This window comes from Gorilla gorilla, chromosome 4 (assembly GCF_029281585.2).
Source record: "Gorilla gorilla gorilla isolate KB3781 chromosome 4, NHGRI_mGorGor1-v2.1_pri, whole genome shotgun sequence".
NCBI classification, from domain to species: Eukaryota; Metazoa; Chordata; class Mammalia; order Primates; family Hominidae; genus Gorilla; species Gorilla gorilla.
Window position 1 is genome coordinate 134757026 of NC_073228.2, and position 6114 is coordinate 134763139.

A 6114-nucleotide genomic window follows, 5' to 3' on the forward strand; every position below is an offset into this window, starting at 1 on the left:
GAAAAGAGAGAAAGAAAGAAGTAGAAGAAATAATGGCCCAAAACTTCCCAAATCTAAGAAAGAAAATGGACATATAGATTCACAAAGGCCAACAGAGTCCGTCATGGATGAACCCAAAGAAGATCACACTGAGACACATTATAATCAAACTGTCAAAAGTCAAAGACAAAGAGAAAATTTTGAAGGCAGCAAGAGATACTTGAACTCCCATGTTCATTGTGGCATTATTCACAGTAAGCAAGAGATGGAAACAATCTAATTGTCCACTGACAATTGATGAATGGATAAAGAAAAGATGGTATAAATATATAATGGAATAGTATTTAGCCTTTTAGAAAGAAGAAAATACTGTCATATGGTACAGCATGGATAAACCTTGAGGATGTTATGCTAAGTGAAATAAGCCAGTCACAGAAGGACAAATACAAATGATTCTACTTACATGAGGTATTTAAAATAGTCAAACTCACAGAAGCAAAAAGAGTGGTGATTGCCAGAGACTGAGGGGAAGAGCAAATGGGGAGTTGCTCTGCTATGAGTTTCAGCGTGCAAAAATGAAAAACATTCTAGAGATCTGCTGTACAACAATATCCATACAGTTAAAAGTATTGTACTATATACAACTGAAAATTTGTCAATTGAGATTCTATGATTTTTACCACAATTTTAAAAAATTCATCCACAAAAGAATTTTATGAGGTAAACAGTATAATTTTCCCCACTTTACAGATGGTTAAGCTAAAGCAGAAAGAGTTCAATTCAGTTGCCCAAAGTCATATAGCTACTTAGTGGTACCCAGGATTTTAACCCAGATTTCAATCCAGAGCCTACATCTTAACACCTTGGTCATTGCCTCTCTCCACTGCTAAAGAAGTATGGCAACCAAGTACCTGATTCATCACACCTGTGAGCACTGAGCTCTCCCAGCAATGAACCAAGCACTAAGTCTTGTGAATCACCACTCTATGACCAAGACTGTGCTAAGGACCACGAGGCATACAAAAAAGAGTTCAACTCCCATCCCTTACCTCTTTGGACTTACAGTGTATACATAGTAGTATACAAATTAGCTAAACACTGAAATCACCTGGGGAGTTTTGTTTTTTTTTTTGAGACGGAGTCTCGCTCTATTGCCCAGGCTGGAGTGCAGTGGCGTGATCTTGGCTCACTGCAAGCTCCACCTCCCAGGTTCACGCCATTCTCCTGTCTCAGCCTCCCGAGTAGCTAGAACTACAGGCGCCTGCCACCATGCCTGGCTAATTTTTTGTATTTTTAGTAGAGACGGGGTTTCGCTGTGTTAGCCAGGATGGTCTCGATCTCCTGACCTCGTGATCCGCCCGCCTCAGCCTCCCAAAGTGCCTGAGGAGTTATTTTTTTTAAATATGCAAGTGGGTGAGTCTCACTTTCAGAGACTACGATTTGACTGATTTGGGCCATAAGTCTGGATGTAGGGATTTTTGCAAGCTCCCCAGATGAATCCAACACACACCCACTGAGTTGAACCACTGATGTAGAGCAACTATTAACCCAAGGGGAAAAGTTATTCCAAACATTTTTCTAAATAATCTAACAGGTAAGGATTTGGGAAGAAATAAGAGTATGGCATGAACATGGAGAAGCAACAAAAAGCAAGGAATTATGCAACCATAAAGTGAATGCTTAGTCTCAGAGATCAGAGGCTTAAAGAAAAGGACAGATTAAAACCTAAAAAGAAAGGAAAGAAAGATACTAGCAAGCTGAATAAAATAGAAATTCCCAATCCACTTCTTGCTTATTCTTACAATATAATACACAGCTGGGCCCACCCTACCACATGCTAATTGATACCAACTTTATCAACTTTTCCATTAACGCCAAACTAGATTTAGCACAGTTAATGATGAATAGTCTATACCAAGTGTATCCATTGTATAACTGACTGTGTAACGGCTAAAATTGGGAAATGGGGGCAGAAGTATTGGGTGGCTCTAAGGAAAACCAAGGATTCAAGATTACCATGTACACAAAAAGGAACCTATGCAGATGATGGCTTAGTACCGAGAGTAACCCCAAACGAGTGTGTTACATTGTGGCCACAGTTGACCGAGACCTTAAACAAGGAATCTGGAAGATTTCTAAATATAGATACAACATCAAGCAGATGCCAAATGATTATGGAGTCCCTCGTTTCTAACTCTTAGAAAATGAGGTTCTTTTGGCTGCATAAATGTCTTCTTTAGAGAAGTGTCTGTTCATATCCTTTGCCCACTTTTTGATGGGGTTGTTTGTTTTTTTCTCGTAAATTTGTTTGAGTTCATTGTAGATTCTGGATATTAGCCCTTTGTCAGATGAGTAGGTTGCGAAAATTTTCTCCCATTTTGTAGGTTGCCTGTTCACTCTGATGGTAGTTTCTTTTGCGGTGCAGAAGCTCTTTAGTTTAATTAGATCCCATTTGTCAATTTTGGCTTTTGTTGCCATTGCTTTTGGTGTTTTAGACATGAAGTCCTTGCCCATGCCTATGTCCTGAACGGTAATGCCTAGGTTTTCTTCTAGGGATTTTATGGTTTTAGGTCTAACGTTTAAGTCTTTAATCCATCTTGAATTGATTTTTGTATAAGGTGTAAGGAAGGGATCCAGTTTCAGCTTTCTACATATGGCTAGCCAGTTTTCCCAGCACCGTTTATTAAATAGGGAATCCTTTCCCCATAGCTTGTTTTTCTCAGGTTTGTCAAAGATCAGATAGTTGTAGATATGCAGTGTTATTTCTGAGGGCTCTGTTCTGTTCCATTGATCTATATCTCTGTTTTGGTACCAGTACCATGCTGTTTTGGTTACTGTAGCCTTGTAGTATAGTTTGAAGTCAGGTAGCGTGATGCCTCCGGCTTTGTTCTTTTGGCTTAGGATTGACTTGGCGATGCGGGCTCTTTTTTGGTTCCATATGAACTTGAAAGTAGTTTTTTCCAATTCTGTGAAGAAAGTCATTGGTATCTTGATGGGGATGGCATTGAATCTATAAATTACCTTGGGCAGTATGGCCATTTTCACGATATTGATTCTTCCTACCCATGAGCATGGAACGTTCTTCCATTTGTTTGTATCCTCTTTTATTTCATTGAGCAGTGGTTTGTTGTTCTCCTTGAAGAGGTCCTTCACATCCCTTGTAAGTTGGATTCCTAGGTATTTTATTCTCTTTGAAGCAATTGTGAATGGGAGTTCACTCATGATTTGGCTCTCTGTTTGTCTGTTATAGGTGTATAAGAATGCTTGTGATTTTTGTACATTGATTTTGTATCCTGAGACTTTGCTGAAGTTGCCTATCAGCTTAAGGAGATTTTTGGGCTGAGACGATGGGGTTTTCTAGATATACAATCATGTCGTCGGCAAACAGGGACAATTTGACTTCCTCTTTTCCTAATTGAATGCCCTTTATTTCCTTCTCCTGCCTAATTGCCCTGGCCAGAACTTCCAACACTATGTTGAATAGGAGTGGTGAGAGAGGGCATCCCTGTCTTGTGCCCGTTTTCAAAGGGAATGCTTCCAGTTTTTGCCCATTCAGTATGATATTGGCTGTGGGTTTGTCATAGATAGCTCTTATTATTTTGAGATACGTCCCATCAATACCTATTTTATTGAGAGTTTTCAGCATGAAGCATTGTTGAATTTTGTCAAAGGCCTTTTCTGCATCTATTGAGATAATCGTGTGGTTTTTGTCTTTGGTTCTGTTTATATACTGGATTACAGTTATTGATTTGCATATATTGAACCAGCCTTGCATCCCAGGGATGAAGCCCACTTGATCATGGTGGATAAGCTTTTTGATGTGCTGCTGGATTCGGTTTGCCAGTATTTTATTGAGGATTTTTGCATCAATGTTCATCAAGGATATTGGTCTAAAATTCTCTTTTTTGGTTGTGTCTCTGCCCGGCTTTGGTATCAGGATGATGCTGGCCTCATAAAATGAGTTAGGGAGGATTCCCTCTTTTTCTATTGATTGGAATAGTTTCAGAAGGAATGGTACCAGTTCCTCCTTGTACCTCTGGTAGAATTCGGCTGTGAATCCATCTGGTCCTGGACTCTTTTTGTTGGTAAGCTATTGATTATTGCCACAATTTCAGATCCTGTTATTGGTCTATTCAGAGATTCAACTTCTTCCTGGTTTAGTCTTGGGAGAGTGTATGTGTCGAGGAATTTATCCATTTCTTCTAGATTTCCTAGTTTATTTGCGTAGAGCTGTTTGTAGTCTTCTCTGATGGTAGTTTGTATTTCTGTGAGATCGGTGGTGATATCCCCTTTATCATTTTTTATTGTGTCTATTTGATTCTTCTCTCTTTTTTTCTTTATTAGTCTTGCTAGCGGTCTATCAATTTTGTTGATCCTTTCAAAAAACCAGCTCCTGGATTCATTAATTTTTTGAAGGGTTTTTTGTGTCTCTATTTCCTTCAGTTCTGCTCTGATTTTAGTTATTTCTTGCCTTCTGCTAGCTTTTGAATGTGTTTGCTCTTGCTTTTCTAGTTCTTTTAATTGTGATGTTAGGGTGTCAATTTTGGATCTTTCCTGCTTTGTCTTGTGGGCATTTAGTGCTATAAATTTCCCTCTACACACTGCTTTGAATGCGTCCCAGAGATTCTGGTGTGTTGTGTCTTTGTTCTCATTGGTTTCAAAGAACATCTTCAATTCTGCCTTCATTTCGTTATGTACCCAGTAGTCATTCAGGAGCAGGTTGTTCAGTTTCCATGTAGTTGAGCGGTTTTCAGTGAGTTTCTTAATCCTGAGTTCTAGCTTGATTGCACTGTGGTCTGAGAGACAGTTTGTTATAATTTCTGTTCTTTTACATTTGCTGAGGAGAGCTTTACTTCCAATTATGTGGTCAATTTTGGAATAGGTGTGGTGTGGTGCTGAAAAAAAATGTATATTCTGCTGATTTGGGGTGGAGAGTTCTGTAGATGTCTATTCGGTCCACATGGTGCAGAGCTGAGTTCAGTTCCTGGGTATCCTTGTTAACTTTCTGTCTCATTGATCTGTCTAATGTTGACAGTGGGGTGTTAAAGTCTCCCATTATTTTTGTGTGGGAGTCTAACTCTCTTTGTAGGTCACTCAGGACTTGCTTTATGAATCTGGGTGGTCCTGTATTGGGTGCATGTATATTTATTATAGTTAGCTCTTCTTGTTGAATTGATCCCTTTACCATTATGTAATGGCCTTCTTTGTCTCTTTTCGTCCTTGTTGGTTTAAAGTCTGTTTTATCAGAGACTAGGATTGCAACCCCTGCCTTTTTTTGTTTTCCATTTGCTTGGTAGATCTTCCTCCATGCTTTTATTTTGAGCCTATGTGTGTCTCTGCACGTGAGATGGGTTTCCTGAATACAGCACACTGATGGGTCTTGACTCTTTATCCAATTTGCCAGTCTGTGTCTTTTAATTGGAGCATTTATTCCATTTACATTTAAAGTTAATATTTTTATGTGTGAATTTGATCCTGTCATTATGATGTTAGCTGGCTATTTTGCTCGTTAGTTGATGCAGTTTCTTCCTAGTCTCGATGGTCTTTACATTTTGGCATTATTTTGCAGCGGCTGGTGCCGGTTGTTCCTTTCCATGTTTAGTGCTTCTTTCAGGAGCTCTTTTAGGGCAGGCCTGGTGGTGACAAAATCTCTCAGCATTTGCTTGTCTGTAAAGTATTTTATTTCTCCTTCACTTATGAAGCTTAGTTTGGCCGGATATGAAATTCTGGGTTGAAAATTCTTTTCTTTAATAATGTTGAATATTGGCCCCCACTCTCTTCTGGCTTATAGAGTTTCCGCCGAGAGATCTGCTGTTAGTCTGATGGGCTTCCCTTTGTGGGTAACCTGACCTTTCTCTCCGGCTGCCCTTAACATTTTTTCCTTCATTTCAACTTTGGTGAATCTGACAATTATGTGTCTTGGAGTTGCGCTTCTCGAGGAGTGTCTTTGTGGCATTCTCTGTATTTCCTGAATGTGAATGTTGGCCTGCATTACTAGATTGGGGAAGTTCTCCTGGATAATATCCTGCAGAGTGTTTTCCAACTTGGTTCCATTCTCCCCGTCACTTTCAGGTACACCAATCAGACGTAGATTTGGTCTTTTTGCATAGTCCCATATTTCTTGGAGGCTTTGTT

General features: G+C 39.4%; 1 pseudogene; it reads left to right on the forward strand.

Moving 5' to 3' along the window:
- Positions 1-1610: 1610 nt before the first annotated feature.
- On the forward strand, positions 1611-2173 carry LOC115934557 (rRNA-processing protein FCF1 homolog; annotated as a pseudogene).
- Positions 2174-6114: the final 3941 nt, after the last annotated feature.